The sequence below is a fragment of the Alligator mississippiensis genome, chromosome 5 (genome assembly GCF_030867095.1).
Source record: "Alligator mississippiensis isolate rAllMis1 chromosome 5, rAllMis1, whole genome shotgun sequence".
Lineage (NCBI taxonomy): Eukaryota > Metazoa > Chordata > Crocodylia > Alligatoridae > Alligator > Alligator mississippiensis.
Genome location: NC_081828.1, coordinates 85,630,013 through 85,643,349, shown reverse-complemented (window position 1 = coordinate 85,643,349; position 13,337 = coordinate 85,630,013). Strand labels below are relative to the sequence as shown.

General features: G+C 46.1%; 1 long non-coding RNA gene across 2 annotated transcripts in view; it reads right to left on the bottom strand.

The window, feature by feature from the left end:
• Positions 1-13,337, bottom strand: part of LOC109281059 (uncharacterized) — a 38,892-nt gene that overhangs the window by 11,587 nt on the left and 13,968 nt on the right. Inside the window, exon 4 of one of the 2 annotated variants that reach the window (XR_009462490.1) lies at positions 5,774-5,869. The exons of the other annotated variant lie outside the window; for it this stretch is intronic. This is a non-coding gene — a long non-coding RNA (uncharacterized LOC109281059). Of the gene's footprint in view, positions 1-5,773; positions 5,870-13,337 lie in introns of those variants that run through there. 2 annotated transcript variants of the gene reach the window in all.

Sequence of the window (13,337 nt, the reverse complement as noted above, 5' to 3'; positions counted from 1 at the left end):
TACATGCTCAGTAAAAACACCTGGAGCCCTCTGGAACAGGACTAACCTTGCCTGGACAGGCCCTCCACACAGGAGATCAGAGGTAGTCTGCCCCATAAAAGGGGTAGTGAAGATTGACTCATAAGCTGATGGAGAATAGGTTTAGGTTGGAGATCAGAAGGCAATATTTTACAGTTAGGGTGCCAAAATCTGGAACCAACTTCCCAGGGAAGTGGTCCTCGCCCCTACCTTGGGCATATTCAAGAGGAGGTTGGACGATCATCTGTCTGGGGTCTTGTGAACCCAGCATTCATTCCTGCCTGTGGCAGGGGGTCAGGCTAGATGATCTGTTCAGGTCCCTCCTGACCTTAGCTACTATGAAACTATGACTCCTTGGGATGCCCTCTCCATCTGGACCAGCATCATGCCACACCACCTATCCACCCAGAGGCCCTGCCAGCGACCCCCACTCTGGACAACACCTGCTGGACAAGGACCCCTTTCCAGCCTGGATAGGTAGCTATCACCCCCCACCCCCTCTTCAACCAAGGACTTGGACTCTGCTTCTCTTCCCTACCTGGACTCCAATTGAGTCTCTTTCTCCTGCTGCCAGTGTGTGTGTGTGTGTGTGTGTGTGTGTGTGTGTGTGTGTGTGTGTGTGTGTGTGTGTGTGTGTGTGAGAGAGAGAGAGAGAGAGAGAGACACAGAGAGAGAGAGAGAGAGAGAGAGAGAGACAGAGAGAGAACCAATAACTTCATGGGGCTGTGTAGTGTGTTGTCTGTTTAATAAAACTGTTATTTGGACTCCTAAGTTGGATGTTGCTTTACTATGGTTTGGCCCTGGTCCAATCTCTGCTCCGCGCCCCTTTAACTTCTGCCTCATTTCTCCCTCTCCTGCTTCTGGCTCACCGCCACCTCTGGCAACTGTCCTGAGCTCCTCTCTGCCTCCAACCCCATTTTTTTGCAACTGTCTTATCCCCACTGCCTTTTCCTTTTCCCCTGAGCAACCAGGTTTCTGCCTCAGTTTCTTTCCTGGCTCTCTCCTCCTTGCCACCACTTATCTCCCCCCAGCTCCCCCAATATCTCAGCTGTCTGCCTCAGTTTCCAGGCCCAAGCTCCCAGGTTTTTGTCTCTCTCTCTTTCCTGGCTGTCTCCTCCTTGCCACCGGGCTTGTTTTTTTCTTTCTTTCCCTTGCACCAATGACCTTGAGTAACCCTGGGGCCACTTGATCTTAAGTAAACCTAAGCCTCAATTCCTAAGCCAGCTTCTCTGTAGTGCACCGGTTCTAATCCTGGTTCTGGCAACTTTCACTCCCTACACTTTAACTCTCTCTCTCTCTCACCTGAACCTTTCCCCAAGTATCCCAGGTACCCCAAGCACACACATACACACTGTACCATCCAAGTTAGGAACTTACCTATGTGTATGTGTAGGCAGGTTGTATGTGTGTGAGCTGGTGAGTGTGTGTGTGTATGTGTATATATCTATATATATATATCTCATTGTGTGCATGATATATGAATTAGTGATCTGTGTATATGTACTGAGTGTGCGGGTATTGACAATTGATTTTTGTCTAATTTTTAGTGTGTAGTGTATATGTGCTTGAATTGGTGATAAGTATGCATGTGCCTAGGTTGGTCTGGATGTGTATGTGCCTGAGCTGGTAGTGTGTGTGTGCATGCACCTAATTGATTTGTGTGTTTGTATATGTGCACTTGTGCCACACCCTCCTGTCTAACAGCGCAATATTAAGATCCTGAGAGTTGGCCTGACCCCACAAGGCAACATACAGAACCCATTCTTATTTGCAGAAGGCTACTCTTTCCAGAGTTAAAGTGAAAAATATACTGTCATTATAAGAGGTGGGGTTTGTTTTTTTGGGTTTTTGTTTTGTTTGCCAGGGGAGGAGTGTGGGTTTTTTGGGGGGGGTTGTTTTTTGGTGTGCTAAACCCAATATAAACAGCCTATAACAACTTTAGCTCTGCAAACACTAAACCAATCTGCCTGACATTTCACAGAGTGGAGCACTCTCAAAGACAGCTGAGAGGAAGAGCCTTTGACTTGGCCTAGCCCTGTCAGGGTCTGCACAGGGAAGGGAAATAGATCCTAGTATGCTTGCCTGAAAGCTACATAAGATCCAGGTATAATCTGACCCTAAACTACCATATTGAGGTCGCCTCTGTATACAGTGTGGGCTCTGCTGAGTCCATAACTGCCACTGGGCATCGTTTAGCTCTTATAAAGTACACATAGCCCAGCTAAAGATAGGTAACAAGGAACAGCTAACTGTGAATTGGACTGAGGTGGGGCTAGGGAGGGGGACACAGCAAGAGGTTTAACCCATTAAGTCAACATGACTGTAAATGCTCATTTAGACCCTCTGTGTACATCTCTGACTTCCTCTAGGCTGGGGTCCAGTTGCAAGCCACTTGCACTTGTGCCCCAGCACAAACCTTTGTGGAGTGAGTGGTAGACTAACATTTAGTTAAGGTGAGTAAATAAGCAATGAAGTCAAGCTACAAAGAGACCATACAAGGCTCTAAACTCTAGGCAAACCTTTAAAGAATGGAAGGGCTGGTTTGGGCTGAACAGAAGAAAGAAAATGATATGGTGGGAAGTGAACTTGTGTCCTAGTTTAGGAGATTCCCACCCTCCCCAAATAAATCCACTTTGCCTGCCTACATTGTAGCATGACCTTCTCTCAACTCCTTCAGCTCCAGATTGGATTGCATTAGCATCCAGATCCAGCCTTTGCAGCTCAGGCCCATCTTTTACTGAGTTTCACGTTTGGCTGGGCTCAGTGGAGGCATGTGATGTCATATAGTGTGATTCTTCACTAATCCTCTGGTATTTTACTTTTCTATGAATTCAAAAGCACTTTATGCCTGGGTTTCAATGCTTGATAGGTTTCTATTAAATATGGTTTTATACTAAATAACAGTACAGTACTTTTTCAAGTCCCTGGTAACTATTAATAAAATCTAAGTCCAGGCCTTAAATGCCACAGATCCATCTCTGATTTTGTAGAATGGTTTCAGAAAATCTCTAGTCTGTTCCCTCCCCAAGGGTTAAGCCAAGATGCAGGCAAAGGAGTGTAAATATAGTTATGCATAATTTCTCCTACTATCCCAGTAAATTCTGCCTGGTAAACTTCCACAACCATTGCATAAGACTGACCATATTCCTGGTGAGTGCAAGAGAGATGATTAAACCCCTTAGTTTCCCTAGAGCTAAATAATAAATTCCTTTCAGGGAAGAGAGGCAGCTTACAAAAATGGCTGCAGTTGAAAAAAAACCTAAATAGAGGTACCATACAGCAGTACGTGGTCTGTACTTCAATTTTCCTGGCAGTGCCACTTAGGAATAGGCTAACCAGTTCAATTAAATTAGAACTAGCCTAAGCCTTTCCCTGCATTGTTCTGGCTACAAAAGCTCTACGAAAGATGAAGCCGTATTAACCACAGCTGCTCCAGACAGTCTCTGGTCCATCTTTGAGCCAAGCTCCCATTGAAGTCAGCAGGAATTTGTACCAGTTGGGACTGCAGAATTTGGCTCTCTGGTGTTTGTTTCCCCAACAACGAGTGCTTGCTAATTGCAACTGTTGAATGTATGAATATTTATTACACCATGGAGTTGGGGAAGCTGCACAGTCTGCAGCTAATGTGCTGAATCAGACAGTAAATCAGACTGATTAAGATACAAGGTTTAGACTTAAGAAAAAGCTAATTGCATGGCCTTGCTTTTGGAGCTGACTCTTAAATCATAGCAATAGCTGTGACACCGCAGGACAGGTAGCAAAATGGCTAGGAAAAAGCAACCCATACCTCTCAGCAATAAAAAAGGGGGTTGAGGTTTTGCTGTGGGACCCTCAACCAACATGACCACTGAGAGCAGAAAGGCTTGGTGATAGGAAGCAGGATAATCTTATTCAAATCTAATTTTCTGAAATCTTGGACAGCTATTGCAATGCTCCAGTCGCTATTCATAGCTTCTCTCTGTGAACAGAAACTCCCCTGTAAAAGATGGGAGTGCTAACAGTTCTGCTTTGGACACATTGAACAAAAGCAAATCGCACCACCCAGTATGCAGCAAGAACAGGTCAAGCATAGGCTTCCAGCCACCAGGTTCTAGATCAGAAAATGGGTTTCCTGCCTTTGCTGTACCATAAGCTAGGAGAAAGCCTGTGGGGAAAGGCCTAATCCTGGATGGAAGGGAGAAATTACCTGCATTGCTCAGAGCTGAGTCTACTGAGTGAAGTAAGGACCTGGAGAGGTCATCAAGCAGCAATGCAAGAGGGTTCATGATAGCACTGACATGAACCTGGATAAGCACAAATATCCTGTAGCCTGATCCCCCTGCATTAGCCTTTGTTCTACAATACTATAATGCCATTGACCTGCACAAAGTTGCACCTGGTAGTGAAAGAGTACAATGAAGGCACAGGTTTATCATAAGAATCTCTGCCATATTCTGTTCTCAATTACACCGTGAAATTCAGTGTGTTATATGCACGTAACTGAGGCAACGTTTGACCCCAATTCTTGGCTTCCCTAATCCAGTAACTTTGGAATAATATATACACTTTAAAACTTCTCTTATCTTAAAGTCAAGAAGCAGCTTCCTTACAAGGATCTATTGGAATCCACTTACTGGAAGTCACATAGGAGAAGAACAGTAGCTTGCAAATGGTTTACTGTGTTTCTACCTCCAAGTATCTGACAACTGAGCTTCATGGTTTCTTGCCTAAATTGCATGACAGGTTTTTTTCCTGGTCTCATTTTCATAAACCACTTGAACATCCAGCCCAAACTCATTTTGCTTTGAAATTCAATTAATGTTTCAGCTACAGGCCTGAATTTCTGCCATTGTTTGCACAAACAAAACTTGGCTCTGACAAAAGGGAAGCTAAGAGATATACAAAGGGAGTGAAAACAAAAGTAGCAAACCCCAAAACACATTTACAACTGATTTCTCTGTGTTTACTCAGCACAGTCAGCTGTCACATTTGCAAAAATGAAAAAGGCAGGTGGCAATGTTTGTTTCTCATACTTTTCTATCACTACCAATACCAAGTGCTGTATAGAGCATCAACAACAGCAGTAGGGTAGATCTGAGACAGAGAGAGATATCTTCATTCTGCCCCCAAGTCCCATGCAAACCTTACATGGGGAAGTTGAGTTCCACCAGCCATGCCATTCTCTGACACATGAACATCAGGTAGCTGGGAAAACGAGCTGAAAATGCTGCAGCTCTGCAGAAAAGAGATAGTGAGCTGATGTGAATGCAGTGCCACAGCCCAAATCCAGTAACCACCACTCAAATAGCAGTATCAGATTAGACTAGACTAAACTAGGCTAGAGCAGATGGATGTGGACCAGACAACTTCTACATTTGAGAGTGTCATGTTCCAAATTAAGTCCATCTTTTCTTTTTTCCAGTTGGCTGAACCCAAACTGCAGATATGACCCTCCTCAACCTCTACAAGGGCTTGCATCACATCTAGTAAATACCACTGCTTCCCTGCTCCCAGTCATACAGCTTCCTCCACCCCCAATGACCCTAATAATCACTACTACCATGCCACTGACTTGCACTGAAGTCACCCTGCGTATCGGCCTAGGGACAGAGTAGAAATTCTGATCCCCAAAAATGAATGGAAGGGAGAATCTGTGACCTCCAGCACTGCTAAGGGCAGACTATTGTTCACAATGAATTTATCCTCATCCCTGAGGAAGGTGATGTGAAAATAGAGCATCAGCAGTTTTCATAACCATGAACATACCAACCTGGGAAGAAAAGCAGCTTAGCAGTCGTCAAAGGGCTGAGGATAGACCTTAATGTAACCAGATTTTCATCCCACATCCACAGAGGCATATGGGCAGTTGAAGCTAAAGCAAGAAAGACAAGGGCACCCAGAGAAAAAGAGTATTTTTCTTATTCTGAACTGTACCAAATAAAAGGCAATTTTGCACAACAATTCAACTCCTTTGCATAAAGGTCTTTCACACCAACTGTATCCCAAATTGCTTTGCAGAGTTAAATATAACAATTATGGAGACCAATAGGCGATTCTGTGAGAAAAAACCATTGTTTTCAAATGTAATTGCTAGCTGTGTCTAGACACTGCAACCAACGCTGTATATTAATCACTGCGATAACACCACCAGAGACACGGAAGACATTAATAAGGAAATGGGAAACATGCATGCAGCCGGGGTTTGAAGTGTTACAGACACAATGAAAGGGACGCAAGGAGGCGGGAACAGCAGGGCAATCACCAACCCCAATCAGACTATGGAAGGACACAGAGGAAGGGATGGATGAGGGGAAGGCGGAGGCAGAGGAGGTTGGAAAGTCAGACTGGGACAAGACCAGGCAGAGATTTAAAAATAAGATTGCAACTTTGATGAAGGGGCATGCAGAGGCATTGTTTAGCAACAGGGGAAGATGTGGCTTCATTTTAAGACTTCATTTTAGTAACCTGCCAATATATCTCCACTCCCTCTAAATCAACACACTTCACAACAAAGCCAGCAGAAGCCAGGAATCCCACACAGGCCTCTCACATCATGTGTTATACCTTATCCAATGCACCAAATGTCCTCATGGAAACAAATGTGGGTAAAACCAAGCCTCCATGACACCTGCAGCAGGAACTCCCACCAAGAAATGATAAGGGACAGAAATGTCCTATCACCAGGGAGAGAATACTTTTTACAGAATGGTCGCTTTGGCTCAGACTTCACTGCCCTTGTTCTATCAATGAGAATATCACAGCCTTTGACTCCACCTCATGGGTGTGGATGCCACATGCATGACCTTCGGCAGCAACGTGACGAGACACAAGATCTTCATAAACTCAAAGTGAAGCAAACTGCCATTGAATGCCAGCAAGGGCCGGATAACTCCCCCTCCTTTATGCCTTTGGAAACCTCTCCCACAGGAGTCCCAAATTGTCAACAGCCAACTGCAGAAGCATCTCAAGCCATAGGGAAATAAGTCTCTTCTGTTCTGGGGCAAAGGCTGGATTTTGAAAATCAGTCCTATACCCCAATTACCACTGGAGCTCAGTAGAGCACAGTTTGGAAACCCTTGTGTATAAACATACAGCCAACCCTTAAACATCTGCTGGTACAGATGTCTTTATGGAGTCCAATTCAGAATGACACAGAATCCCACTAAGAGCCACCTACTTTTAAACAGTGTCATAGCCACTCCAGTTATTCCCTTTCAATAACACAGCCTTATTTTACTGTCATTACCTGTGTTTATAGGCTGATAGAACTTATCTGCATTAATAAGAAGGTATCATCTTAAGCATACAGAAAGAGGAGCTTGCTGCACAGACAGCCCCCATGACAACAGCAGAGATTAACTAGCATCTGAATATTCTTCCTAATGGTCCAAATGGATGTTGGTCCACCAAGAGACACCCCAGTTATATGGAAATCAGCTTGCTGAATGCATGAAATGCCAAAGGACCCACAAAGTAAGTCAGAGCAGAATGAGCCATTAATCACTGTAGTCAGCTACATCCCTTGTACAAGGCTCACTTTGTGAACTTGAAAAATATTACTGTATTAAGAGAAAATATGCCCTTCAAAAGCCTCTTCAGGTGCCCTGCACAGTGACTGAAGCAACTCTTTGGGATGGATTGTTCTCTACCTGAAATTCTTAACAGAAAAATTCTTCAGCTGTGATTCCAGCTCTGGCTGACATTATTAACATGGCTTTCCTCCCTTCCTCATTCCCCCATTTTTGCTCCACTTACCCTTTTCACCCTCTCCATTAACTTCCCCTCTCCTCTCTTTAGAGAAGGCCTCAGGCCAAAAAAGCCAAATGTCCAATCCAAATGGCTTTGAATCAGAGGGAAGGGGAGTTCAGTGGCCCTCCAATCTAAACCTCCTAGCCCTTTCTTCTCTGGTGGATGTTATGTTGATGCTATCCAACTCTCCAACGTCCTTGAGGGTAGTTGAGCTCTGCCCTCTTTACTTCTCTCCCTTCCCCTCCAGACCCTGCCAAAGATAATGGCCCACAGGTGACAGAACCAAGAGTAAAACCCTACAATAGCAAAGAGTGCCACTGCCTCCAGTTAGACCTACATCTTGTCACCTGGAGTCTGGTCAGCTACAAAAGCATCTGCTGCTTAAAGAAAAGAAGGATGTGCTGCAAATGGTAATCACAGACCAAGAAAGCAACAGAGACTCAATTCCCAGCTGGCTGCGAGAGTTGCCATCACTCTCCCTAAGTCAGCAAATTGCTAAGTACACTCATTCCTTAAAACTCAGCATGACCTTGTAAAATTCCATCCTTCTGTCACCATGTGGGCTCCTAGGGCCCCCTCCTGCCTTAGATTTCTGCTTCATCTCTCTCTTCACTTATGTCTTTGTGTTTTGTATATTCCATTTCCTAAGATGCCATGCTTTAAAAAGTGAGTCCTGATGCATATATACAGAAAATTCTACTAAAAGAGTGTCCTGACTATATGGGAATATGCATTCTGAATAATCCAGATGGCTCCAGTGCCACTGCCTAGAACAAGCACTCAACTCCTAAAAATAAATTGCCATTGCTGCAAGATTGACTTCTAACTGAGAAAAGTCTAACAAAATCCCCCTGACTTTGATAAGGGAAGGTACTCTATGGATTCTTGGCATTATCAAGTCTACTGCAATGGTTATAACAGTAAAACGTATGGGACATCAGTGGGGGGGGAAAGAGGGGCAGATACCAAAATACCCGGTCTGGCCAGCACCCAGAATAGCCAAAACAGTACTAGATGATAGTGCTGTGTAAAATTTCAATTGGTGTGTTGTTTAGATGCTGTTTCAACTCGTAATCAGTTTGAAACAGTGAAATCAAAATGAAATGAAAGGCTTTGAAACAGCCTTGAAACAAAACAAGGGCACTCAAAACGTTTCGAAATTTTGAAATGTTTTGAGTTTCGAAGCTGGGCTTGCTTGCAGGAAACAGAAACTAAGGAGAGGGAGGGGGAAGAGGGAGGAAGGACTGCTTTCATATTGACATGTGTAGCTGGCCAGTGACTGTGATCCTTCCCTGAGGTCCCTTCCAATCCCAGTGCTCTGGGGGAGGGACAGAAAAAACAGCATAAAAAGCATTGTTTGAACTGAGCTTTCTCTGTGCCTTGGGGTCAGTTACTGAGCTGTGTCTCCCATCAGCTCAGCAGTGTCAGAGAAAGGCTATCACTTTCTATTTGCTAACCTATTAAGAGGAAGTGGGATCCAATACCTTTTACTTTCCTAATGCCCTTTTATTATTATATTCATTTCTTTCAATTTATTCCTCCCCCAAAATCCTCTTTTTGTTTTTGTTAGTCTATTATGATTCTTTTCCCTCAGAAAAGAAGTCTATGCTTTCTCTCAGTGTGCATTCCATTCACTGTGCAGGGAAGCACAGCATATATTGCATATTATAATATAGAATTTATTCAGGAACACACACATACATTTATATATTTTATTTATTACATAAATACATACATACATTACATACATACATACATACCATTATCTACATATATTACATAAATACAGATTACATTACAAAAGAACACAGATTTTCCAGCACACCAAACACTATGAAACACTACGAAGTGTGCTGGAAAGGCAGCTGGCAAGCCTTCAGGGAGGGGCAGAAGAGAAGGTAGAGGGAGATCTGTAACTCTCCCCCTCCCCCCTCCCAAACTGAGACACAGCCTCTTTCCTACAACTAGCAGGCATGAGGCTTCCAGTTCTACTGGCAGCAAGGAGAGGGGAGCAGTGCCATTACCTGAGTCTGCATCCCCTCCAAGAGCACCAGCCATAACCCTGCCTCCCACCACTACCACTAGCACCATGACAGCAAGCAGCACCAGCGTGACAATCTTCTCCACCCCCATTTCACTTCTCATCCTGAGCCTTCCAGGGCCAGAGGAAGAGCTGGAGCTGGATCCGAGTGCCATAGCAAAGGAAATTTTAGGGAAGGAGGGGGGATCATCTGAGTTCATGATCCACACCCATCAAGTTTCCCCTAGAGTCAGGTCTCCTTCTCCAGAAGGCACTTCAGAGGAGACTGAGGTAGAGGTTGTGGAGGCAAGTGGCTCAGCTGAGTCCACTCCTCCTGTTGCTGTGCCTCTGCCTGCTGAGGAGGGGAAAAAGGCAACATCCGCACATGCACCTGCACCCCAGAAGCAAGGGGATAATGTGGTCTGGGATCATTTTGAGCTGGCAGATGATTCCACATATGCTATCTGTCTGCACTGTCAAGCCAAAACCAGCCAGGGCAAGGGAACGAAACAAATGAGCACCACGGGGATGCTGATGCATCTCCGCAGGCACCATCCCCTTGTCCTTGCTCTTCCTCAGCCTGGCACCAGGGGAAGCATGCCCAAAAAGAAGTCCCCCTCTCCCTTCAAAGGCCCCATCCCCACAAAGCAGAGGCAGGCCACCATGGAGTAGTGGGGGAAAGGTGGACAGAAAGGGGGACTCATTGCAAAGGCAAGTGAGACCACCCAGAGCTTTGGAGAGATGCTTGCTGTGGATGGCCAGCCCTTCTCCTTTGTTCAGTGGCCAGGGTTCAGGTGGCTCATGGTGCTTGTAACCCCATCCTAGCAAGTACCCACACACAACACCTTCAGCAGGACGGTGGTGCCCTCCCTGTATGAGGCATGCAGGGAGTACTTGAGGGAGAAGCTGTGCAAAGCAGGTCTGCAGGTGGCCTTACACTTCACCTGGGACATCTGGAGCAGCTGGGGTGGAGACCATGCATGCCTCTCCTTCACAGGGCACGGGTGTGACCAGTCAAGCCATCGGCTCTCTTTCAAGCCAAGGTGATGGATGAGTCCCACACAGCAATTGAGATTATGGGGGCCATGAACTGCTTGGTGCGGGGGTGGCTCATTGGGCAGGGTGAGCTCACCCACAGGTTCATGGTCACCAACAATGGGGCCAATATGGTCGAGGCGGTCTGTGATGCCAACTTTTTGGCATCCACTGCTCGGCACACAAATTCCACCTTATTGTCAGGGACGCCTTGGAGGGGGACAAGGCTGCCGGTGATGGTGCCAGCACCACCAGCAAGCTCATTTCCAAATGCAGGAAGGTGGCAGGCTACTTCTGCTGGAGCATCAAGGGGAACAAGATGCTGTGGGACAAACAGGCAGAGCTGAACATCCCACAGCACAAAATCACGCAGGATGTGGAGACTCAGTGGAATTCCACATACCTGATGCTCAAAAGGGTGGTGGAGCAACAAAAGGCCATCCGTGAGGTGGCTTTGCTCAGGGAGATTGGGATCAGCAGCCCCCTTAACACAGCTGAGTGGGATACCATCTCCCAGATTTTGGTGGACCTCAAGCCCTTCCTCGAGGCCACTGAGAGCCTCAGCGCTAGCGATACCCTTCTTAGCCAGGTGATCCCTGTAGTGAGGGAACTTCAGAACCAAATGGAGAAGTTCCAGGCATGAACAACATGTGCCCCTGGTGGCTTGGGTGGCACAGTGGTTCTGATGACAGTGGGAGTGCGATGGCAGTAAGCAGGGAGGGGGGTGATCAGCCACCAGGTGATAGCTAACCACCTGCAGACACTGCCAGCAGTGTTGGCAGTGGTGGGGGGAAGGGGTGGCAAGCAGTGACCACCCACAGTCACCGCTGACAGTGTCAGTGGCACATTCTCATAGGGGGTGCACGTGCACCCGCGTGCACACCCTACGCATTACCAGTGGTTCCAGGGGATCAATGTTCCTGGTTTGTAAATTCCCTTTGAGGATCAGGCCTGAGAAATTGGAGACAGGAAACTGTGTGTTCTTGTCTTTGATAGATTTTTGGTGTGCACTCATTCTGGTGCACACTTGTTGCTTGGTGTCTTCTATTTGGTGCCATGATGGAGATATGAAGATATCTCCATACTAGAAATATTGTTGGCTGGTTTTGCATGTCTTGTCATGGCATAGTCTGGATCCATTCAGTGTGTTTTGGGCCGTAGGAAGTTGACTTCTGGTGATGAGGATAGTGAGGTTCAGTGCTTGTTTGAATTTACAAACCACTTTTCACGGACAAGCCTATGAACTGCACTTCATGAACCTACTAGGTACAGAAACTCATGGACTCAATATAGACATTGGAATTAAGACACACTACAACCTGCCAGACATCTGACTCCCCAGCTGCCCCTCCACTTTTCCCTACTACATCCCCCTTCCCTGCCCCCCACCCCAGCCTGTCCTTTACCCCTGACACCTCCATTTCCATTTTCACTGACTGCCTTTCTTGCCTGCCAGCCTCTGGCTTCTTTACTATTCCTTCCATCCAGGAACAGCACACCAACTGCAGGTACTCCCTCAGCCTGACAAAGGGTTTTCAACCCAAAACCTTGCTAAGAGATACTTCTCCAACTATTTAGTTGGCCTAATAAAACATATCAGATTGACCCAAAAAACCTTGCCTCCCATGTCCTTAGACCAACATGACTACAACCTACACCCCTAGCACCTGTCCCCGGTCAGCTGACCAGAAGGATGCAGGGCCCTAGGCTGGGGCTGGTAGTGAGAGATCTCTGGCAGGTGCTGAAGAAGCAGCCCCTGCAGGAAAGGAAAGAAAGGCTCTATGACAGTTTGGCTGCCTGAGATGCTGCTGATGCTACTGTGCTGCTCACATACCTGCTGTTAATTAAAGTGGTGGACTGGGATGAGGCTGTAGGGGAGGAGGCGGCCTCATTAGGGCACACTACCGTGTCATGTAGAGGCCCCAGCGTCAGTGAGGGTGTGCCTTAACACACACAACAAAGTCACACGTCATGAGTTTTGCTTGTCAGCAGCTTGAGGTGCGATTTCCCAGAAACCCCTGCACCTATCTCCTTGAAACTTGGCAGGCTTCATGGCCTCAACAGAGGCTACCATGCATGCTGTTTTCATCCCACTGCATCTTAACACACACACATGACATGAGTTTTGCTTGTCAGCACCTTGAGGTACAGTTTCCCAAAAACCCCTACACCTATCTCCTTGAAACTTGACAGACTTTGTGGCCCCAGCAGGGGCTACTCTCTCTCTGCTGTTTTCATTCAAATCAGGCAAGAAATGACAAAGTTATAGGCATTTTCTTGAGTCCCCCTTATAGTCTATGGGTAAAACGTCAAAACAGCTTTGAAATAGCGAAACAATTTGGACAAAACAAAATGAGACAGTGCTTCGAAACAGCTAAACGAAACACTGTCCCTTTGAAATGGCAAAATGGAAGTCAAAATGGAATGGTGCTGTTTTGCACAGCCCTACTAGAGAAGTAGCTTCAACACACAAAATGCTTAAGTAAGCACCCCCTGTTGGAAGATGTAGAAATTGTCACCACTTTACTCTGTTTCC